General features: G+C 43.7%; 1 long non-coding RNA gene and 1 pseudogene across 1 annotated transcript; one reads left to right on the forward strand and one right to left on the reverse strand.

Annotated features, from left to right (window-relative positions):
• Positions 1–944: 944 nt before the first annotated feature.
• LOC132657825 (uncharacterized) lies at positions 945–10,769 on the reverse strand. Its single transcript, XR_009596534.1, has 2 exons — positions 2,898–10,769; positions 945–2,206 (listed from the first exon to the last, which is right to left on the reverse strand). It is a non-coding gene; the product is annotated as an uncharacterized LOC132657825 (long non-coding RNA).
• Positions 10,770–16,439: 5,670 nt separating this feature from the next.
• On the forward strand, positions 16,440–16,846 carry LOC121816649 (TP53-regulated inhibitor of apoptosis 1-like; annotated as a pseudogene).
• Positions 16,847–25,215: the final 8,369 nt, after the last annotated feature.

Raw genomic sequence — 25,215 nt, forward strand, 5'->3', positions numbered from 1 at the left:
CCATTAGGAATGAGGTTGATTTTTGGCATATGATATATAATTCATCTATCTACTCCAATTTTACCAAGAATTAAAGAAAATTGAGAATATATGGTGACTTGATCAGATGTCTTCACAGTCTCTTCAGAGATAACTACATCTCTCCCACTTTTATCTTTCAACATATTTAATTATAATTTAATTGCTGAACTCAAGCCATTCCTGCCTTTTTGGTATAATGCTAGTTTGTGGTGGTGTGTCATTCTTTTCATGTGCTTCAGAATTCTACTTACTAAAATTTTGAGGATTGTTGTGTATTAATACTTATAAACAAGCTTGGGTTGTTTTCTTTTTGCTGAGGTGTTTTGGTCACAGTGGCCAACAGTGTTATGATGACTTTACTAAAAGCATTTGGATAGTTTCCTTTTCTGTGCACTCTAACAGTTTCGATGGAACTGGAGTTATCCCTTCCCAAGGACTCAAGATAACTCACCCGTGAATCATCTGTACTTGGGGCTTTTGGGGGCAGCTCCTTGCTACCTGCGAGATGGACCATTTAATTCTCCAATTTGAGGCTCTTCAGTGGCTTGCCAATGTCCTTAGAATAAAATCTGACTCCTAACCATGGCCTTCTAGGCCCTGCAGGCCCTGGCTCAGGCCTGTTAACAACCTCCTTTCACACATTCACCTGCTGTTCACAGCACTCCAGCCTCACTGGTCCCCTTTTTGAACCTGAAACACACCAGGCTCTTTGCAGTCCACAGCCCTTGCATTTGCTGATTCCTCTGCCTGGAATGTTCTTCTTTTTGCTCTTATATTCAATGGCTTATTCTCATCCTTCAGGTCTTGCTTAATATCACATATCAAACAAGCCCCCCCGTCCCCACCATCTTATCTGCTATGAGGTCCTTTCTATCTCATCATTCTCTTTATTTCATTAAGGTATCACTCCTTATGCTCTGTTATTATCTTGCTAACTTTTTTTTTAATTTTTATTTTTACTTGATTTTGCTTTACAATACTGTATTGGTTTTGCCATACATTGACATGAATCAGCCACGGGTGTACATGAGTTCCCAATCCTGAACCCCCCTCCCACCTCCCACCCCATATCATCTCTCTGGATCATCCCCGTGCACCAGCCCCAAGCATCCTGCATCCTGCATCCTGTATTGAACATAGACTGGCAATTCGTATCTTACCTGATAGTATACATGTTTCAATGACATTCTCCCAAATCATCCCACCCTCTCCCTCTCCCACAGAGTCTAAAAGTCCATTCTGGCTTACTTCACTCTGTATAATAGGCTCCAGTTTCATCCACCTCATTAGAACTGATTCAAATGTATTCATTTTAATAGCTGAGTAATACTCCATTGTGTATATGTACCACAGCTTTCTTATCCATTCATCTGCTGATGGACATCTAGGTTGTTTCCATGTCCTGGCTATTATAAACAGTGCTGCGATGAACATTGGGGTACACGTGTCTCTTTCAATTCTGGTTTCCTCGGTGTGTATGCCCAACAGTGGGATTGCTGGGTCATAAGGCAGTTCTATTTGCAGTTTTTAAAGGAATCTCCACACTGTTCTCCATAGTGGCTGTACTAGTCTGCATTCCCACCAACAGTGTAAAAGGGTTCCCTTTTCTCCACACCCTCTCCATATCTTGCTAACTTTTTACTTGCTGACTGTTTGCTACATCACCTTCCACCCTACTGTGGACTGGGAACTCCTTTGAGTCCCTTGGAAACTTGCCTGTCTTAGGGACTCTGTCTCCATCCTCTACAACTCTGTTTGGCACACAGCAGATAGCCAAACAAATGAGCAGAAATCACTGCTGACTGAATGAAATAAACAGAGGTCCAGTGAAAGGAACACCATTGTCAGAAGAGAGGTAAGGAATCACCTAGGGCAGCGCTCAGGTTTGTATAGGTTGAGATGACAGCAGAAGAGCCAAGTGCAATAGGCATCTGGAAATGTAAGAATTGAGTAAACTGAAATGCCGACTTGAGAGACCCTTAACCATCTGTTAATGCACTTAATCATCTCTCCACTCATCCATTAATCCATCTGTCTCTTCATTCATCTGTCCATACATGGATATATTCATTCATGGATTCAGTCTATAAACTTCTGAATAAACCATGAGCTAACCATGAGCCAAGCCCTGGGCACCTGGGTTACACTGACCAACAGACAGTCTCCATCCTCAAAGAGCATAAGTCTGAAAGAGATGGGAGAATAGAGGACGTAAGTAATAACAGATTGTATTAAGCACTGCTATGAGGTAGCTACAAGCGCATAATACAGAGCATAGCCAAAAACTCATGGATATAATACAGAATTTAATCTTAAGGGTATGCCAGAAGTTAGGGAGCACTGGAGAGGAGGAGCTTAAGAGAGCTGACAAGCCAAGGAAGAGGCAGTTCATGGTGATAAAAGGTGAAATAGGAGAGACATTATATCACAGTAAAACAAACAAACAAATCTGGGCTTTTAGAGTAACCACACTTCGAATCCTATCAGCTGAGTACGTTTGGGGAAATGATTTATCTTCTCTGAGCTTCAGTTTTCTCTCTGGAAAATAGGGATGAAAGTGCTAACCTCATAGCAGTGTTGTGTGGTATATCCTGCCTGATACATGGCAGATGCTCATGATGATGGTTGGGTAATGGTGATGGTGGTGGTAGGGATGACGGTGTTTGGTTGATAGTGATAGTGGGGGTACTGATGATGGTAGCTGGCTGATGGTGACGATAGCGGTAATGGTAATGGTGGTGGTGATGTTGCTGAAGCAGAGGTGGTGGTGACGATGATGATGGTGATAGTAATGATGGGGTGGTGGTAATAATGGTAGTGGTAATGCAGATGAAGATGGTGGTGATGGTAACTGGAAGGCAATTTAGAGAGCTTACCTCATGCTTGTTGAGCAGTCTTCGACTTGGATGTCTGGAGGCATTGCCCCTTGTTAGAAGAAAGCTGCAAGAAGTTTTGGTGGACAACAGAAAGGTGGGTCAAGTTTGTGCTGCCATCTTTTGCAGGATGACTGTAATTCTGGTGGAAGCTGGACACAGGCCATCTGCTTTCTGTAAGGAAAATGCATTAGCTACAGTCCATTAAGCTGGTTTGCTGACTCAAAACCTTTTATGATGAGCACTGAAATTAAGTGATTATATATTTTTTTATTTTAAAAGATATGCCTTCCTGCTGGGCTTAAATAGTAGGGTTGAGCTCAATGGTTGGGGGAACTAGTTTTAGTTATAATCAATTTTCTCTTGATGAATATGGGGGACTGTGGCTTGTAATTTCACCAAGAGGACCCACATTTTGCCTTCTGCACCTCTGCAGAGTGGTGGGTCCCCCGGGATACTGAGGGTGGGGAAGAGGGAGCAGAGCCTGTTGGAAAAAAATAACTGTTTCTGTCTAGCAGTCCTTAAAGGGTGATACTATCACCTGCTTAAAGTACCCACCGCTATGCCCAGTACCTATCAGCTATGTGGCAAACAGACCTCTCATTTTCTTCCTCACATAGGCTTGGCATCCTGACAGGTAACTTAGTGGCAAGGATCACCTAAAAAAGGCAGGAAACCAGGACATGAGAGCTAAATTCAGTGACTGGTGAGACTGTGGGTTCAGAAATGGCTGGAATGAAAGATACTACTCTTTACTACACGCCTACAGACTGCCAAGCACTGTGCCAGTGGCTTCATGTTTGATCCTTACCATAGCCATGAGCATTAGCATTATCCAATTAATCTTGCAAATGAGGAAATCAGGTCTCAGAGAAGGGAAATGACTTGCCCCAAATTATCGAACTAATTCAAGGCTGAGCCAGCATGCGAGTCCAGGCCTTTCTGACTCCAAAGTCTCCACTCTTTCCATTATACAGCCCCATGAGGCTGGAATGTTGGGGACATGGGGTCTTTAAAATGGAGTATTGGAAAAGAGATTGAGGTATGGGACAGCCAACAGAGATCAGAGATCTCTGATCTCTCTTCACTTAGCTCAGGGCCTAAGTTCCTGGAGGAGCCAAACTTTTAGACAGCTAGGTCTGAGCCAGCCACATGTAGGGAGAGGGCATGGGAAGCAGGAAGGTGCAAGATGAAGGTGGGAAGGCATGTTCAGAATTTCCAGGATCTCCCCCTACCCCAAGCCTCTCCCCCATCTTTCCTTATCCCCAGGTCCTCCATGGCACAGTACATGCCCAGAGCCACCTGGCTCTGGTATGAGTTCAGCCTTAAGCTCTTGGGGGAGCCAGGCCTCTGCAAAAAACCAGAGACATTTTAATAGTCTCATGGCCTCATGGTTTGGGGCCCACAAGCTTTCCAAGATCTTACACAAATAGTTAAGCCCTAAGAAGAAAATTATATTGACTCTAAAACATGAGTAGATAGGCAGCAATATCAAAATTAATAAATGTTTAAATATCTACAAATGCAGTATGATGCCAACTAGTCACAGGCACCCCAAACTAATTTTTAACTCAGAATAAAGTTAAGTCACAAAACAAAATGAATAGTTTACTCTTCGCAAAACTCAGAATTATAAAAATCCTTTTCAAAACTTTTACTGCGGAAAATGGTGTTTGATGCAGGAATCAGTTATAATGCCTGGCACAAGTTTATTATGCTTGCCAGCCTATGAAGGCCTTAGGAGGCCTCTGCTGGCCTTGCAGGGCTGGGTCCCTTTGGGTCATAATGGTGGCCACAGAGGAACCTGCTGCTGATTTCCTTGCAGAACTGGGTACCATAATTCAGTATACAGGGATGTAGCTGCAGGCCATCTGCTGTCAGCAGCTGTGGTCTCCTAGGAAACACTGGAGAAGGACAAGGAGCAAGGCAGCTGATTGGCTACACACAGGAGACTGAACCATCCTTCTGTCATCTGCTCTGTCCGGGGAGAGGAGAGCAAGACACTCGGATGCAGGTTTCAGCAGCTCTTTCTGGCTGCTGCTGTGTGGAGAAGGGGCTGGCTGGAGCAGAAAAACTATGGAGGAAGCTGCAGCAGGGTCCAGTGAAAAGGTGATGGTGGTCTGGCCTGCAGAAAGGGGCAGTGGAGATGGAGAGAGGAAGATGGATTTGAGAGATGAGCATATGGTAGAAATGGCAGGACTTTGTAAATAATTAGATATGGGAAGTGAGAGAAGGAAGAGGCCCAGACTGGGGGTGTGGGGGAGGGGTACCTGGTGGTGCTGATGACCTGATGGCATCAGGGGATATAGGAGAGCAACATTTGTTACATGCTTGTGTCAGTTTGCATCATGAGAACCCAGCAGGCTTGAGGGGCTTGTGGGATCTCCAAAGGAAACTCTCCAGGATGCAAAGTGAGGTACTGGCTTCACAAGGTGGGCCCAAGGTGAGGACACAGATGAAGGCATCTGCCCACAATAGCCAGAGCATGTTTATTTCACGTGGAACCATAGAGCAGAGCCCTCTTCTAGAGCCTTGGGCTTTCACCTTATAAACCATTCATTCAGTCTATTCATGAAACCTCCTCTGATGCTCACAATCTGGTGGAGAACGAGACATGAATGAGGGCAACTGTGCTGCGAGGTGGACAGGGTCCCCACTGTCAATGCTGTGGACTCTGTTCTATCTGGCGGGTGTGGTGGGGTCATAGCAGACCGTGTGGAGGATGATGTATTGAATTGGGCCCGGGAGGTTGGGCTGGCTACCTGTGAGAGAAAGTCCCTCTGGGCAGAGAAAAGAGCAGGCTAACTCATGGTGCACAGATTACAGGCTAAGGGTTTTGCCATGGCCATTTGGGATTGCAAGAGAAAAGGAAAAGTTCCAAATTAAGACTTACTGAATCTCTTCAAGATGTTATATTAGCTTCCCATCGCAATTATTACAAATTTAAAACAACACAAAGCTATTCTTTTACACTTCTAGAAGTCAGAAGTCAGAAATCAGTCTCATTAGGCTAAAGCCAGGGTATCAGCAAGGCTGACTCCTCCTGGAGGCACTGAGGGGAGAAGCTGTTATCTTGCTCTTTTCAGCTTCTGGGTTCTTTGGCTTGTACCCCTTTCCTTCATATTTAAAGTTCATCACTCCAGCCTCTGCTTCCATCATCACACCACCTTCTCCCATGATTCTCACATACCAGCATCTTTCTTCTGAGGACAGTTGCGATTGTATCAGGCCCACAAATAATACATAATCCAGGATAATAGCAAACTTCTTTAATCATGTATGCCATATCTCTTCTGCTATGTAATGGAGCATTCATGTCTCTGGGGGTAGGATGTGGTCATCTTTGGGAATCATTACTCAGCCTGCCACAGGTGCCCAGTACATTCATCATCCCCAGGGTATGAAGAGAACACTCAGGCCCTGGAAGCCTGTCTGGTCCAAGGTCCAGGCTTTCAGTTTCTACTCCAGGCTGACTCTGCAGCGATTCTGTATGGAATCTGGCCATTGTCCTTGAGCTCAGAAATTGCCGAGTATCTGATTAAGTTGTACTGCAATATTTAGGCAAACAAGGCAGGTGGGGAACAGAAGAATTGAACAGAGCTAAACAAGCTCTTTATAACAGGACCTCATTATGCTATGTACTGTAACTCTCCAAATGTAACTCATCATGAAACTTTTCTGCGATAGCAAGGCTTCACTGAACATAGTTTAGGCAGTGCTACGTAGAGTGGGCTACTGTGTGGGGTGTTTGGCCTGAAGGGGAAAATGCCACAGAGGAGGAGGTGCTTCCTTCAGCTCTGGGGCAGGTGAAAGTGAGGATAGCCTCAGTCCTATATTTTTTTATTTAATAAATGCACCTTCTAGCTGCTGGATATAGACTGGTGAATTATACAATTGTGATTCTTGCCCTACAGGAGTTTACGGTCTATGTAGTAGATAAAAGTAAAAATGATTGATTTTAATACCACCCAGTGAGATAAAGGCAATGGAAGAAATGTCCAGGATGGAAGCAGAGGAAATAATGGGGTGTTCAAAGGTGTCATTTACATCAAGACCTGAAGAAGAAGGAAACAGCAGTCATAATGTTGGGGCAAGAACACTCCAGGCAGAGAGGACAGCTTGAGCAAAGGCCCTGAGGTGGGAGGGAGTGTGACATAGCTATGGAACTGGAAGGATGAAAGGAGGGCAGTGTGGCTAAAGCACATGAACATGAGTGGAGAAGAGGAAAAGGTTGGCAGGAGCAACTGCCAGAGAGGCCAGATCATTCCTGAGCTTGTGGGCCATGGTGAAGAGTCTGGAAATCATTGTGTAACTGTTAAGCAAGCAAGTAGCATAATTAAAAAAAAAAAAAAACAGTTATAACACAATGGTAACACTGAAGAACAGACGACAAGAAGCCAGTGGATAAGTCTTGCTCCTGCTGTGTTCCCAGTATCCAGAGCGGTGCCTGACAAATAGGATGTGCTCGTTTGACATCTATCTGTTGAGTGAACAAGTCAGTAAGAGACGTAGGAGCCTGAGTACAGAGGCTCTTGTGGTAGCCCCTGCAGGTGAAGGAGAAGGGAGGTGGGCAGACATGGAGGCATTCGAGATGTATTTTGGACCTAGAAATGACAGATGTGACTGGTTGAGGGTAAAGGGAAAGGTGGTAAGGGAGGAATTTAGGATGTCTCCTGGCTTTCTGCCTCAAACTACTGGGTAGATGATGGTGACATTTTCTGTGAAAGAGAAGACTGGAAGAGGTTAAGGAATATTGGGAGTGAGAGTGAAAAAGAGAACCAAGAGTCCATTCTTGAACATGTTAGCCATGAGATACTTTTGAAATATCCAAGAACAGATATTAAGTTGACAGTCTGGAGGACAGGTAAAGTGTGTATTTATAAACTTGGAAGTCATCACACACAGATGGGTATTAAAACCATGTCTTGAGCAACATTACCCAGGGAGAGAATGTGAATGAAAGAAGAAGATGGCCAGGACATAGGTGGATTCAAAATGGTGGTCTGAACTTCAGACAACACTATAAAGCTACAGTAATCAAAACAGCATGGTACTGGCACAAAAGCAGATGTGGATCAATGGAACAGATTAGAGAACCCAGAAAGAAACCCACACATGTATGGTCAATTACTCTTTGACAAAGGAGCCAAGAATATACAAGGTTGAAAAGGCTATCTCTTCAGCAAATGGTGGTGGGAAAGATGGACAGCTGTGTGTTAATCAATGAAGTTAGAACACTCCCTCATATCATACACAGAAATAAGCTCAAAATGGCTTGAAGACTTAAATATAAGCCAAGACACCATAAAACTCCCAGAAAAGAACATAGGCAAAATATTCTCCAATGTAAACTATAGTAATGTTTTCTTAGGTAAGTCCCCCAAGGCAACAGAAATAAAAGCAAAAATAAACTAATTGGACCTAATCAAGCTTGTAAGCCTTTGCACAGCAAAGGAAACTATAGACAAAGTGAAAAGACAACCTACAGAATAGGGGGGCAATATTTGCAAATGAGGTAATTGATAAGAGCTTAATTTCCAAAATATACAAATAGTTCATACAGCTCAATACCAAAAACACAAACAACCCAATCAAAACATGGGCAGAAGACCTAAATAGACATTTCTCCAAAGAAGACATCCAGATGACCAACAGACACACAAAAAGATGCTGAATATCTCTAATTATTAGAGAAATGTAAATCAAAACAATGATGTATCACCTCACACCAGTCAGAATGGCCATCATCAGAACGTCTGCAAATAATAAATGCTGGAGATGGTGTGGCGAAATGAGAACCGTCCTATACTGTTAGAATATAAAATGGTGTAGTCACTACGGAGGACAGTATTGAGATTCCTTAAAAACCAAACAATAGAGTTATTATATGATCCAGGAATCCCACTCCTGGGTGTGTGTTCTAAAAAGATGAGAACTCTAATTTAAAAAGATACATGCATCCCAATATTCATAGCAGTACTATTCACAATAGCCAAGAATGGAAGTAATCTAAGCATACATTAGCAGATGAATGGATAAAGAAGTTGCGGTATATATCTATATACATGATAGAATATTACTCAGCCATAAAAAGAGTGAAATAATACCATTTGCAGCAACATGCATGGACCTAGAGATGATCATACTGAGTGAAGTAAGTCAGACAGAGAAGGACAAGTATCATAAGATATCACTTATATGTGGAATCTTAAGAAAGATGCAAATGAGCTTATTTGCAAAACAGAAATAGACTCACAGATACAGAAAACAAATTTATGGTTACCAAAGGGGAAAACAGGGGCAGGGATAAGTTAGGAGCTTGGGAGTGACATATACACACTACTATAAATAAAACAGATAAACAACAAAGTCTTACCACATAGCACAGGGAGCTATATTCAATATTTCATAATAACCTATAATGGAAAAGAATCTGGAAAAGAGTATACATACATGTGTATAACTGAATTAGTTTGCACTGTATACCTGAAACACGATATTGTAAATCAACAATATTTCAGTAAAAACAAACAAAAACAAATAAACAAAAAGGTTATATTATTGTGATGATCTGAAGAAATCTGTTTAACCCCTCTGAGTTTGTTTCTTCCTCTGTAAAGCAAGTAATTCCTCCTCCTAGGTCCATACTTCAAAGCACCAGACACACAGTAGGGGCTCCACAGGGGACACAGCCCTAGGAAGGCTTAGAATTCCCCATGCTGACAAAGCTGGAAAAGGGACGGATTTAGCTACTCTGCAGCCAAACCTAGCAGAAATAGACCACTTAGCCATCTCTGTGAGCAAGTTCCCCTCAACAGCTCTGCCTATTACTCAGGCTCCTCCCCAGCCCTCGCCAGCCCTCCTCTACAAAGGAAGTCCACCTTGCTTGCAACTTCAAAGAGTCGCCACCAGAGGGAGCGCCTCTCCAGGGCTGGTACTGGCTGGCTCTCTTTCCATCCCAAACTCTCCTCGCTTTCTCTTTACTTGCTTTCTCCTTTTCTGTTTTTGTTGTTGTTTTAATTTCAGAAGTACCTGAGAGTCTTAAAAAGCACAAGAGTCCAAACAGAATTTGGATAGCTCCCAAATCTTCTGTATTGTTTCTGCCTTTTATTGGCTAGTTGTTAATTACTAACAATCCTGTTCGAAGACTTGTTAGAACCTTGAGAATTTGACAATTTAATTTGGGCCTTAGGAACATCATTTCTTTGAAGATGATATTCTAATCCAGAAGTTTTATGAATACAGGCTGGTTGGACAGACGGGCTGACGAAGGAGCCTTGAAGGGCTGCTTTCTCAAACAGCTCGAAATGAAGGTGGGATGTGAGAGGCAAGTGGACCACAGATACTGGAAAAGGGTGGACGGACCACAGGATTCCACGTGGTAGTTACCACCTGCGGGTGGACCCAGTAGCACCAAGGGCTGGACAGGAGCGCAGCGCCCAGCCCCTGGCCCTCAATCAGGCCGCTGGCCTGGGAGAGGGGCGGGGATAGGGACTGGGGGCAAGAGGTGGGGCAACAGAAGTGGGAATAGGGCCAGGGGTTAGAGAGCAGAATCATCTTCTCTTAAAGAAATGATGCTCCTAAGGCCCAAATTAAACGGTCAAATTCTCAAGGTTCTAACAAGTCTTCGAACAGGATTGTTAGTAATTACAACTAGACAATAAAAGGCAGAAACAATACAGAAGATTTGGGAGCTGTCCAAATTCTGTTTGGACTCTTGTGCTTTTAAAGACTCTCAGGTACTTCTGAAGTTAAAAAACAGAAAAGGAGAAAGCAAGTAAAGAGAAAGGGAGGAGAGGTGGAGGGGCAGTTTGGGGTGGAAGGAAGAGTCGAGGGTCAGGGGTTCGGGGTCAGGGTTTGGGGCTAGGGGGCAAGGGCAAGGGCAAGGTTAGGCATTGGGTTGGGGGCAGGAGATGGGGTCAGAGACAGCGGTGGGGCTGGAGAGGGGGGAAAGTCAAGGGTGGAAGGGACAGTCGGGGCGGGGGGGTAGGGGGGGATAGTCAGGGGCAGAGGAGATGCGGGTGTGCGCGGGACCCGGATTCCTCGACAGGCCGTTGGAACTCGACCCTGCTGCCCCCGCCATGAGGTTCCAGCATCCAGATTGTTGCGGTTTTTGAGCGCCAGGCTCACCCTCCTGGGCAACGTCTTCTAGTCGTAGACGAGGAAGTAGTGATATACTTCTTCCCACTGTCCGTCTTGCGCTCGGCCGCTTTCTGCTGTCCACAGGGTTGAGGAGAAAGTCCACCTCCACTCTGCCCGAAGCCAGAGAAGCGCCGGCACGTCACCCGGCGTGCGAAGGCGAGGGCGTCCGCGCTCACCGCGCAGGCGCAGTTCCGCCGCCGAGCCTAGGCGACCGCCGCCCGCGGGTGCGGGTGGGTGCGGAGCGCGCCAGCCAGCCAGCCAGCCGCCCGCCTTGGAGTAGCGGTGTAGTGTACCCCTTTTTGGCCGCTCTGCTGGATGTGCAGGCCTCCGCCCTTATTTCAGGTTTTTAATCAAAACACTTCTATCCTCTCAGTCTGTCTCTCATACTGGGGACACAGGATTACTGAGCTTTGAAGATTTGATGGACTGTTCAAGAAAGGAAACCAGTCATAAGCACGGAATGGAGAGTGTGAAGAAGGGGAAAGAAGGCTCTGGAGTCAGGAAGACCAAAACCGAGCCCAACTCCTGTCTTCTGTGAACTGAGAGACCTTAGATAGATCACTGAGCCTCTCAGAGCTGTGATGGGACCAGTATTTATATTGGAGAGTTGTGAGAATAATGTGAGATGCCAGTTTTTATGTGTGTGAATTAGTGATACCAGTAGCATCTACCTCACTTGGTTGCTTTGAGAACTGAATGGAATAATGCACATCAGTTCAGTTCAGTTCAGTCGCTCAGTCGTGTCCGACTCTTCGCGACCCCATGAATCGCAGCATGCCAGGCTCGATCGCCTGTTTCTTAGCAGACACTCAAAAATGTTGGCTCTTTTAAAAGTATTAATACAAAGAACAACTCATAGTCCTGTAGGCCCTTAATCTCAGTTATTTACCTAATAGCTCTAACCTCATCTGTTCTATAGATGTAGAAACAGGTCCAGAAAGGGTGGGCGCTTCCTCAGGATCACCTATAGAATGAGAATCAGGGTAGGGATCATTATCTTCCTTTAGTACCCAGTATAAAGCCAGCAGCAAAGACAGAAATCCCAGGCTCTTAGGGTGAACTGTCAAAGAGGGTTTTCTTTTTCTTTTGCTAAAGTTAGGAGGCCACCTGGATGGCAGAACAGACAGGACCTTGCCCACAGGCATGGGGGCTCAGCACCCAGAAGCTGATAAAGTCTTCTGCACAGTACCCACCTCCTGGCACTTGACTTTGGACTTAGATCCATTTGGTTATTTCTAGGTGGCAGTTCAGCCTGCTTTCTGGGAGCTCAGAGGAAGTCAAGGTCTTTTACCAATGAGTTATAATTGAATTCCTAATTCCATGCTTATCATCCTGCTTTCTTTCAACACCTTATGTTCCAGATACTTTAATTAATTGATCCAGTAAATATTTGAGTGTCTCCTTTGTAGCCAGATCAGGGAGGTCTTGCCCCTTATAGGCTTGAAAGGGCAAGGGGAGGAGCTACCACTGGAGCCTGGGAGAGTGGCAGGATGGAGAGGGTTGCCTGCCTGGAAGGATCTGTGGAGCCAACCCATGAGACCCAGAAGGGAGGTAGTAGGTAATAAGAAACATAGAAGAATGCAGGGAAGCACATATCTCAAAGATAGGCAGATTACTGTACTGAGGACCTAGTGTCTGTTATGCTCTGAGCCCGTATCTCTGATCCAACCATGAGAGTGAACAAGTCCACCACAGTAATGCAAAAGCAAGAAGGGAAGTTTATTTCTAGTGTGCTAGGGCTCAAGCCTCATTCGACGCAGCGGAATCAGTCGAGAGCCCCGAACAAAAGAGTATGGCGGCTTATATACAGGCAGTTCTTTGTCTCAGTTACAGGAGTAGCTGGTGTTACATGATTGGCTAGGCAGGATGAGCGCATGTCCTGTCTCTTTCTGGTTGGTGTGTACGGGAAGTCTTCCTAATTTGGTCAAAGAATGCTGTTTTTTCCAGCTAACAGGAAACATGACTCAGGTCCCTGGTGCTATTCACCTCACTGAGCCGTCCGGCCTGTCTGACAGTGTCAAAATTAACAGAAAATTGGAAATAATAAGAAAGAGTCCAATGGAAATGCTGAAATTATTTTTTTTTTTAAAAAAGAGAGAGATGAAGAGCTCTGGGCTTATCAGTAGACTTGAGATATCCAAAGAAATGATTACAGATATTGATGATAGGTCAATAAAAATTACCTAGACTGAAACACAAAGAGAAAAAGGAGTAAAAACAAACAACAGAGCTCTAAAGAGTTGCAATACCATATTGAACAGTCTAATACCCATGTAGCTGAAATCCCAGAAGAAGAGATAACAGAGCAAAAGTATTCAAAGAGGTAGGCTGAAAATGTTCCAAAAATAATGAAAGAGATGAAATCATAGATCCAAGAACACAGAGACTCTCAACAGGATTTTCTTTTTTTAATCTAGATGCATTAAATTAAAATTGCTGGAAACCAAAGGTAAAGTGAAAATGTTGAAGGCAGTCAGAGAAAAGGATACATTACATTCAGAGGAACAAAGACAAGAATTGCATTTTTAAAGAGCTGAAAGGAAAAATATGCTGAACAGAAAAAGCTATACCAGTGAAAATATCTTTCAAAAATTTAGGCAAAAATACAGATGCTTTTGGACAAACAAAAGCCAAGAGAATGAATTCCCAATTCCCCGGTGGCTCAGAGGGTAAAGCACCTGCATGCAATGTGGGAGACCTGGGTTCGATCCCTGGGTTGGGAAGTTCCCCTGGAGAAGGAAATGGCAACCCACTCCAGTATCCTTGCCTGGAGAATCCCATGGATGGTGGGCTACAGTCCATGGGGTCAAAAAGAGTCTGACACGACTGAGCCAGCTCACTTCATAAGAAACATTAAAAGAAGTTTTTCAGGCAGAAGATATATGATATCAGGAAAAAACCTGGATTTATAGTAAGAAATGAGCAACACCAGCAATGATAACAATAAAGACAAATGAAAAATACTTTGGGGGCTTTCCAGATACATAATCATACCACCTGCAAGGGATGGATTGACTCCCTTTCTCCCCCATTCTTAGGCCTCTTCCTGATTTCTCTTACTTTTCTCCTAATGCCGCCAGTACAATGTTGAGGGCCTCTTTGGTTTATTGCTGATCTTACGGAAATACCCTTAGTGTTTCTGTGTTAAGTTAGATTCCGGCTTTAGGAACAAAGTGTATATATTTTATCATATTAAGAAATCACTCATAAATTTCACTGTGTGGGGAGTTTTGATCAGGAGCTTTTTCAGCATCTATGGAAATAACCATATGATTATCTTCCTAAATCTGTTAATCTGATATAATATATTAATGGTTTCCCTAATCCTACCTGTTCATGGTATATGGTGACGTGATGTTAGATTGTTTCCTAATGTTTTCGAGTATAATATTTCTATTTCCCAGGCAAGAATACTGGAGTGGTTTGCCATTTCTTCCTCCAGGGGATATTCCCAACCCAGGGATTGAACCCTTGTCTCCTGTGTCTCTTGAATTGGCAGGCAGATTCTTTACCACTGAGCCACCTGGGACGGAGAAGGTGATGGCACCCCACTTCAGTACTCTTGCCTGGAAAATCCCATGGACGGAGGAGCCTGGTGGGCTACAGTCCATGGGGTCTCGAAGAGTCGGACACGACTGAGCGATTTTACTTTCACTTTTCACTTTCATGCATTGGAGAAGGAAATGGCAACCCACTCCAGTGTTCTTGCCTGGAGAATCCCAGGGATGGGGGAGCCTGGTGGGCTGCCGTCTATGGGGTCACAAAGAGTCAGACACGACTGAAGTGACTTAGCAGCAGCAGCAGCAGCACCTGGGAAACCCATTTTATTCAAATAGTTGCTTTAATAAAGTAATTCAGTCTATAGTTCTCTTTTTCATGCTCTTTGTACAAAATTGAGTTTAAATATCAATGTAATACTTGCTATAGAAGAAAGAAATTGGAAGTTTTTCTTCATTTTAAAAGCATTGCAAACAATTTATGGTGCATCAGAGGTCTCTATCTTTACAGATTAGGCTAACTTCTATGAACCTTTCTGGAGCTGATCTGTGTGTGTGTGTGTGGTGGCGTTTGGCGGGGAAATTCATTGGTAATGTTCTCTGTTTCTTCTATGGAAATTCATCTGCTTAAGTTTTCTATCATTAATTGGCTTGTTTGGTAAATTGTATTTCCTTAGGAAACAGTCAATTGTATCTAAACATGCAAATGTTTTTGCATTAAAGTTTGCAAAGTAGTTTCTTTTGATTTTTATTGATTTTCTTTATTTATTTTTTGGCACTCGACACAGCTTGTGAAATCTCAATTCCCTGACCAGGGATTGAACTTGGGTCACAGCAGTGACAGCATTGAATCCTAAGCGCTAGGACACTAGGGAACTCCTTTTGATTTTTAAAATTTCTTCTATTTCAATTATATCTCCACTGTCCTTTCTTCCTTACATTGTGTATCTGTGATTTGTCCCTTTTATTCTTGATTACATTAGCTAGTAGTATGTTTTCTTTCATCCTTTTTTTTAGAAAACTAAAAATTTAATTTATTCATTAGAGCTGTTTTTTTCCAAACCTCTCATTCATTTCTACCTTTAGCATTATTATTTTCTTCCTGTGGTTTCTTTGTTGTTCTTTTGCTGGATATTGTGACGTGTGTCCCCTAAGTTGTGTCTGACTCTTTGTGACACCATGGACTGTGGACCCCAAGGCCCCTCTGTCCACAGGATTTTCTAGCCAAGAATACTGTAGTGGATTGCCATTACCTCCTCTAGGGGATCTTCCCAACCCAGGGGTCAAACCCAGGTCTCCTGTGTTGGCAGGCAGATTCTTTACCACTGAGCCACCTGGGAAGCCCAGATATCATGACTTGCGAATTAATTAATTTTTCCTTTCATTTTTATTCACATATGTGTTTCCTCAAAATGAACTGTGATTCAACATTTTATGAATTCCAACATCCAAGAGAGAATTTTTGAAAATTGTTGAGATGATTTCAAAATGTATATGGAAGAGTAGGAGGGAATTATAGCCTGGACACTTTTGAGATAGAAGAGCAAGCAGGCTTGCCCTCCCAGATATAAGAACTAAGTAAATAGTTAAGATTGTGTGGCACCAGCAGATATAGATAAATAGACCAATAAAAGTGAATAAGAGACCTGACACAGGCCACATATGTGTAGAAATCTGTTGCATGACAGAGGTGGCACATTACATCACTGGGGAAGAGAGAGGTGTTCGACAAAAGGGACTGCCCAGAATGGTTCTCATATGTTAAAGATACAATTTGAACCTAACTCATACTCATACTACATAAGCATTCAGAAAGGACTTACATATGAAAAACAAACTTTAAATTCTTAATGGTAAATATAGGCAAGAAAAGTTTTCTGAATCAGACCAAGCAATGACTATTTAATAAAAGGCTGATAAATAGGAATATATTAAAATGTAAAATGTTTGTTCATTCAGTGACACCTTAAAACACAAGCTAAAAATTGGGAGAAGAGATTCACAACATGTGTAACCAACAAAGGTTAGTATCATGAGTGTATTAAAAACTTCAAATTTAGGTAAAAAACACAAGAAACAGCTGATGCCATGAACAGTATAGGGGAGGCCTGCACTGATGTGAAGACCAAGTACAGTGCTTCAGTTGCAGCTTTGCCGAGAAGTTCCTCAAGGGGGATGGCTCCGGAGACCTGTGCGCTGACCTCTTTAAGCACTACCAGCAGTGTGTTCAGAAAGCATAAAGGAGGAGATTCCTGTTGAAGGACTGGAGAGTTCATGGGCCATGGCAAAGAGAAGCCTGAAAGCTCTTCTTGACCTTGAATGTGGACTTCTCAAATCAGGAAATTGAGTACTCTGGATCATGTCAATTAAAACTGAAGATAGCATTGATTTGATGAATTTAAGAGGGAGGAGTTTCCTTTCCTCCTCAATATTTTTTTCTCAGTTGTAAAAGATGATGAGCCATCACTTTTTGCTTTGAGATTCCTGGTTTTGGCATCTCAGCAGGAACTCAGTGTTATGAATAATGGGATTATTTGGGATTGTGGTTGCAATCTGAATTAAATTCGCCCATTCTCGTCCATTTTAGCTCACTGATTCCTAAAATGCCAGAGTTTACTCTTGCCATCTTCTGCTTGACCATGTCCAATTTACCTTGACCTAACATTCCAGGTTCCTGTGCAATATTATTCTTTACAGCATCGGACTTTACTGTCACCACCAGACGTATCCACAACTGAGCATCAAGTCCGCTTTGGCCCAGCCTCTTTTATTTTTTCTGGAGCTATTTCTCCACTCTTCCCCAGTAGCATATTGGAAACCTGTTGACCTGGAGTGGGGTGGGGGCTCATCTTCCGGTGTCAAATCGTTTTGCCTTTTCATACTGTTCATGGGGTTCTCAAGGCAAGAATACCAAAGTGGTTTGCCATTCCCTTCTCTAGTGGACTTCCCTGGTGGCTCAGATGGTAAAAGCATCTGTCTACAATGCGGGAGACCTGGGTTGGATCCCTGGATCGGGAAGATCCGCTGGAGAAGGAAATGGCAATCCACTCCAGTTCTATTGCCTGGAAAATCCCATGGACAGAGGAGCCTGGTAGGCTACAGTCTATGAGGTTGCAAAGAGTCGGACACAACTGAGCAATTTCACTTCACTTCACTTCTTCTCCAGTGGACCACGTTTGGTCAGAACACTCCACCACAAACCATCTGTCTTGGGTGGCTCTGCATGGTATGGCTCATAGCTTCACCGAGTTACTCAAGGCTGTGATCCATGTGTTCATTTTGGTTAGCTCTCTGTGATTGTGGGTTTTCTTTCTGGAGGCTGTGGAACTGTAGTTCTTGCTTCTTCTCTCTACCCTCTGGTTGATGAAGATAAGAGGCTTGTGCAAGCTTCCCGAAAGGAGGGATTAGCTGTGGGGAAAACTGGGTCTTGCTCTGATGGGCAGGGCCCATGCTCAGTAAATCTTTAATTCAATTTTCTGCTGATGGGTGGGGCTGTGCTTCCTCCCTGTTAGTTTTTGGCTTGAGGCCACCCAGTCCTGGAGTCACAGGCTCTATGGTCGGCCTGAAGGTGACCTTTAGAAGGACTTATGCCAACATGTGCCTCCCAGGACTGCTGTCGCCAGTGCCCCATCCCTGCAGCAGGCACTGCTGACCCATGTCTCCGTAGGCGATCCTCTAACACTCACAGGTAGGCCTGACTCAGTCTCTGTGGGGTCACTGCTCCTTCCCCTGGAATGCACAAGGTTTTGTGCATTCAAGAGTCTCTGTTTCCCCCAGTCCTGTGGAAGCTCTGCAATCAAATCCCACTGTCCTTCAAAGTCAGATTTCCTGGGGATTCCCACTCTCTTTGTGGGATCCCCAGATTGAAAAGTCTGATGGGGGCCTAGAACTTTTGCAATAGTGCAAGAACTTTTTTGGTATTGTTGTTCTCCAGCTTATGGGTTGCCTACTTGGTGAGTATGGGATTTGATTTTGACATGATTGTGCCCCTTCTACTGTCTCACTGCGACTTCTCTTTGGTCCTGGGATGTGGGGTATCTTATTTTGGTGGGTTCCAACCTCCTGTCAATGGTTGTTCAGTAACTAGTTGCATTCTGGGTGTTTTCACATGTTCACTAAAAGGCTGCACAATGTGAGAGTTGTAAGTTAAGTTTTACTTGGAGCAAAATGAGGACTACAGTCTGGGGGACAGCATTTCAGATAGCTTTGAGAGACTGCTTCAAAGAGGCCTGGGGGAGAAGATCAATATATGAGATTTTGGTGAAGGGGGAGTTCAATGTAATCTAATGCTTACTTTACAAAAGGTTTTCTGCTAGTCATGAGGAGCTGATGTCACCATGAAGGGGTTGAGTGATTTTCTAAATATGAAGAGATGCAAGGATTGGGATCATGAAATCAGTTCCCGAAAATATCCAACGATCTAAAGATCTACTCCATCAGTTTCCCTAGAGCACAGAGTGCCTCCCTCTCCACCCTGAACGCCCCTCAGTGGATGTTGAAGGTCAGCAGCTGCAGCAGCATAGGGTTCAATCTCCGCAGACACAGATGGCAAATGATTGTTGTTGTTGTTCAGTAGCTAGCAAATGCTCTTCAGTTCAATTCAGTTCAGTTCAGTCACTCAGTTGTGTCTGACTCTTTGCGACCCCATGAATCACAGCATGCCAGGCCTCCTTGTCCATCACCATCTCCCAGAGTTCACTCAGACTCATGTCCATCGAGTCCATGATGCCATCCAGCCATCTCATCCTCTGTCGTCCCCTTCTCCTCCTGCCCCCAATCCCTCCCAGCATCAGAGTCTTTTCCAACGAGTCAACTCTTTGCATAAGGTGGCCAAAGTACCGGAGCTTCAGCTTTAGCATCATTCCTTCCAAAAGAAATCCCAGGGCTGATCTCCTTTAGAATGGACTGGTTGGATATCCTTGCAGTCCAAGGGACTCTCAAGAGTCTTCTCCAAAACCACAGCTCAAAAGCATCAATTCTTCGGCGCTCAGCCTTCTTCACAGTCCAACTCTCACATCCATACATGACCACAGGAAAAACCATAACCTTGACTAGACGGACCTTATTAGGCAAAGTAATGTCTCTGCTTTTCAATATACTATCTAGGTTGGTCATAACTTTTCTTTCAAGGAGTAAGCGTCTTTTAATTTCATGGCTGCAATCACCATCTGCAGTGATTTTGGACCCCCAAAAATAAAGTCTGACACTGTTTCTACTGTTTCCCCATCTATTTGCCATGAAGTGATGGGACTGGATGCCATGATCTTCATTTTCTGAATGTTGAGCTTTAAGCCAACTTTTTCACTCTCCTCTTTCACTTTCATCAAGAGGCTTCTTTTTAGCTCTTCACTTTCTGCCATAAGGGTGGTGTCATCTGCATATCTGAGGTGATTGATATTTCTCCCGGCAATCTGGATTCCAGCTTGTGTTTCTTCCAGTCCAGCGTTTCTCATGATGTACTCTGCATAGAAGTTAAATAAGCAGGGTGACAATATACAGCATTGACATACTCCTTTTCCTGATTGGAACCAGTCTGTTGTTCCATGTCCAGTTCTAACTGTTGCTTCCTGACCTGCATACAGATTTCTCAAGAGGCAGGTCAGGTGGTCTGTATTCCCATCTCTTTCAGAATTTTCCACAGTTTATTGTGATGCACACAGTCAAAGGCTTTGGCATAGTCAATAAAGCAGAAATAGATGTTTTTCTGGAACTCTCTTGCTTTTTCCATGATCCAGCAGATGTTGGCAATTTGATCTCTGGTTCCTCTGCCTTTTCGAAAACCAGCTTGAACATCAGGGAGGTCATGGTTCACATATTGCTGAAGCCTGGCTTGGAGAATTTTGAGCATTACTTTACTAGCATGTGAGATGAGTGCAATTGTGCAGTAGTTTGAGCATTCTTTGGCATTGCCTTTCTTTGGGATTGGAATGAAAACTGACCTTTTCCAGTCCTGTGGCCACTGCTGAGTTTTCCAAATTTGCTGGCATATTGAGTGCAGCACTTTCACAGCATCATCTTTCAGGATTTGAAATAGCTTAACTGGAATTCCATCACCTCCACTAGGTTTGTTCATAGTGATGCTTTCTAAGGCCCACTTGACTTCACATTCCAAGATGTCTGGCTCTAGACTAGTGATCACATTATCATGGTTATCTGGGTCGTGAAGATCCTTTTTGTACAGTTATTCTGTGTATTCTTGCCACCTCTTCTTAATATCTTCTGCTTCTGTTAGGTCCATACCATTTCTGTCCTTTATCGAGCCCATCTTTGCATGAAATGTTCCCTTGTTATCTCTAATTTTCTTGAAGAGATCTCTAGTCTTTCCCATTCTGTTGTTTTCCTCTATTTCTTTGCATTGATTGCTGAAGAAGGCTTTCTTATCTCTCTTGCTATTCTTTGGAACTCTGGATTCAGATGCTTATATCTTTCCTTTTCTCCTTTGCTTTTTGCCTCTCTTGTTTTCACAGCTATTTGTAAGGCCTCCCCAGACAGCCATTTTGCTTTTTTGCATTTCTTTTCCTTGGGAATGGTCTTGATCCCTGTCTCCTGTACAATGTTACATGCCTCATGCCATAGTTCATCAAGCACTCTATCTATCAGATCTAGGCCCTTAAATCCATTTCTCACTTCCTCTGTATAATCATAAGGGATCTGATTTAGGTCATACCTGAATGGTCTAGTGGTTTTCCCACTTTCTTCAATTTGAGTCTGAATTTGGTAATAAGGAGTTCATGATCTGAGCCACAGACAGCTTCTGGTCTTGTTTTTGTTGACTGTATAGAGCTTCTCCATCTTTGGCTGCAAAGAATATAATCAATCTGATTTCGGTGTTGACCATCTGGTGATATCCATGTGTAGAGTCTTCTCTTGTGTTGTTGGAAGAGGGTGTTTGCTATGACCATGCATTTTCTCGGCAAAACTCTATTAGTCTTTGCCCTGCTTCATTCTGCGTTCCAAGGCCAAATTTGCCTGTTACTCCAGGTGTTTCTTGACTTTCTTCTTTTGCATTCCAGTCCCCTATAATGAAAAGGACATCTTTTTGGGTGTGAGTTCTAAAAGGTCTTGTAGGTCTTCATAGAACCGTTCAACTTCAGCCTCTTCAGCGTTACTGGTTGGGGCATAGACTTGGATAACTGTGATATTGAATGGTTTGCCTTGGAGATGAACAGAGATCATTCTGTCGTTTTTGAGATTGCATCCAAGTACTGCATTTTGAACTCTTTTGTTGACCATGATGGCTACTCCATTTCTTCTGAGGGATTCTTGCCCGCAGTAGTAGATATAATGGTCATCTGAGTTAAATTCACCCATTCCAGTCCATTTTATTTTGCTGATTCCTAGAATGTCGACGTTCACCCTTGCCATCTCTTGTTTGACCACTTCCAATTTGCCTTGATTCATGGACCTGACATTCCAGGTTCCTATGCAATATTGCTCTTTACCGCATCGGATCTTGCGTCTATCACCAGTCACATCCACAGCTGGGTATTGTTTTTGCTTTGGCTCCATCCCTTCATTCTTTCTGGAGTTATTTCTCCACTGATCTCCAGTAGCATATTGGGCACCTAATGACCTGGGGAGTTCCTCTTTCAGTATCCTATCATTTTGCCTTTTCCTACTGTTCATGGGGTTCTCAAGGCAAGAATACTGAAGTGGCTTGCCATTCCTTTCTCCAGTGGACCACATTCTGTCAGACCTCTCCACCATGACCCGCCCATCTTGGGTTGCCCCGGAGGCATGGCTTGATTACATTGAGTTAGACAAGGCTATGGTCCTAGTGTGATTAGATTGACTAGTTTTCTGTGAGTATGGTTTCAGTGTGTCTGCCCTCTGATGCTCTCTTGCAACACCTACCATCTTACTTGGGTTTCTCTTACCTTGGGCATGGGGTATGCTTCACGGCTGCTCCAGCAAAGCACAGCCGCTGCTCCTTATCTTGGACAAGGGGTATCTCCTTACTGCCACCATTCCCTACCTTCAACGTGGGATAGTGGCAGGTGCCAATTTGTAATTGACACACAGGAGAAGATGAGCACACGTCCTGTTACTTTGCCATCTTGTTACTATGACTTCATGGCAAATCACTTCAGGGTCCCATCAGTTCATGGTAGATAGAGAAAATGTGGAGACAGTGACTCATTGGAAAAGACCTTGATGCTAGGAAAGATTGAAGGCAAGAGGAAAAGAGGTGGTCAGAGGATGAGATAGTTAGATAGCATCACCACTCAAGGGCAAACTCCAGGAGATAGTGAAGGACAGGGAAGCCCAGTGTGCTGCAGTCCATGGGTTTGCCAAGAGTTGGACGAGACTTGGCAACTGAACAACAACAACAACCTTACAAAGGTTATCAGATCTCATATTAAGCTGTGAAAGATTCGTGAATGCTGTGGTGAACACCATTTCAGAGCTCATGGTGTAGTTCAAGAATTCAAATCCTTGGAGAGACTACGGAGGAAGATCCTAAATTACAAAGATTTGCTGCTGCCAGTTTTTAACTTAAGTCAATGAATTAAGTCAACCTGTATATAATAAAAATGCCAAAATGCTGCATCTGGTTGAATGAGGGGATGAGGAGAAAAGAGTTAGCTTTATTTCCCTTGTTTACTCACCCTGCCCTATAATGCCTATAATCATGAAGATGGAATAAATTGTTCCATTTATAGTTTCCATCATTAAAAGAAAAAGCACAAAAAACACTGCAGAGGAATGGATGAAAATTAAGAATGAGCTTTTCAAAGAAAAGGAAATTCCTGTGACCAAAGCCATGTGCAACATGAGTGTTCAGGGAATGCAAGATCCCAACCCTAGCTGGCAAACAGCCCAACACTAGCAAACAGTAATAAGTCTGACCACACCATGAGGCCAGCATCCAAGTGATCTCAGAGACATTCTTGGTGAGGGTGTAAACTGGTGCTGCCGTTTTGGGAAAAGCCTGGCACTACTCCTCCCCAGCTCGTACAGTCACATACCCTTTGACCCAGCAGTCCCTCTGGCTGTTGAGAGGGAGAAAGGACATAGAGACAGAGACCAGTGAGAACCCTGGTATCAGAGATGATCAAAGAGGCTGGCTGTGGGTGTAGCTTTCCCCTGCAAGAGATATCTAAATCAACAGAAGACTCATGGGTGAACCTGTGATAAAATGATATTCAAATGGCCAATGAACATTTTAAAATGTGCTCAGCCTCATTAGGCAATCTCATTAGGCACAGAGGAAGCCACTGTGAGCACAATAAACTGTCCCCATGTCCTCACTACAACGGATTAAATGTTGAGGAGGATGTGAAGCAACTGGAATTCTCATGTGAAGCTTGTGGGTATAAATTTGTACAATCACTTTGGGAAATACGTGAACTTACACAAAAAGACCCAGCTGTTCTATTTCCAGGCACATACTCAACACAAATGTATATAAATGAGCACTATAAGCCCGATACAGTACACCTGTCCTGCCGTGTGATACATAAGAGAGCTGTGAAGACTGTAGATCAGAATTCTCATCAAAAGGAGATTTTTGTCCCTCTTTCTTTTTATTGTACTATGTGAGACAATGGATGTTAACTAAATCTATTGTAATCATTCACAATGTGTCTAAACCAAATCATCATGCTGTATACCTTAAGCTTGTACAACGATGTATGTCAATCTTTTCTCAAAGAAAAAAATTGGAAAAAACAGAAAAGAATGCCCATAGCAGTACAGTTCATAATAGCCAGACTCAGGCAATACCCTACATGTCCCCCAGCAGATGAATTGTGGTATATTCACCCAGTGAAGTCTTATGTAGCAATGAGAAAAAACATACTACAAATATACACAATTTGGATGATTCTTGAAATATAATCTTGAGCCAGAGAACCAGTCTCAGAAGAATATTTTGTGTGAGACTCACTTGTAAATTTCAGAGCAGACGAGGGTGGTATGAGGTTTGGAGAAGAGAGGAGTGACAGGCAAAGACACAGGTGCTGGTCAGGTCCTATTGTCCATCAGAATGGAGATCACACCAGTGTGTTCACTCTAGGACAATGTATCACTCCTACACTGAGGACTTGTATCTTTTCCTGTATGTTTGATATATTTCAGTTCAAAGTGCACATTTAAAGGAAGAGATTCAGGAGAACCGACTAAGAGAGGTGAATGGAGAGGGACAGAAAGAGCCTAGAGTGATGCTAAGGTTTTGGCCTGTGTAACCATGTCACTGGAGTCCCCTTTCCTGAGATGTCAAAGAGCAGAGGAAAGGCTGGCCTGGGCAGGAGAGGAAAGATCAAATTCAGTCTTAGACAGGCTGTGAAACAGACGCTGAGCAGACTACCAGGAAGGATATCAAGAACCCACCTACATAGTCAAGTCTGGAGCACAAGGGGAGGTCAGGCTGAAGATGCAGTTTGAAAGTGCTCGTCCTGTAGACAGACTCCGAGGCCATGAGCCTGGATGAGGTCTCTGTGGGAGAGAGGAGGGAGGGTCCAGGCACAGAGTGGGCAGGAGAGCCCTGGTGAGGAATAAGAGCCACTGTGGAGACCCAGGAGCAGCCAGAGGGACAGGAGGAAAACCAGGTGAGTGTGGTGTCCACAGACCAGTGGTTTCAAGGAGGAGGCAGGGACCAGCTGTGTCTGAGGCTGCTGAGAGGTCAAGATGAGAGCTGAGAATTGACCACTGGATTCAGCAGTGTGGAGGCCACTGGTGAA

Source organism: Ovis aries, chromosome 15 (genome assembly GCF_016772045.2).
Source record: "Ovis aries strain OAR_USU_Benz2616 breed Rambouillet chromosome 15, ARS-UI_Ramb_v3.0, whole genome shotgun sequence".
Taxonomy (NCBI): domain Eukaryota; kingdom Metazoa; phylum Chordata; class Mammalia; order Artiodactyla; family Bovidae; genus Ovis; species Ovis aries.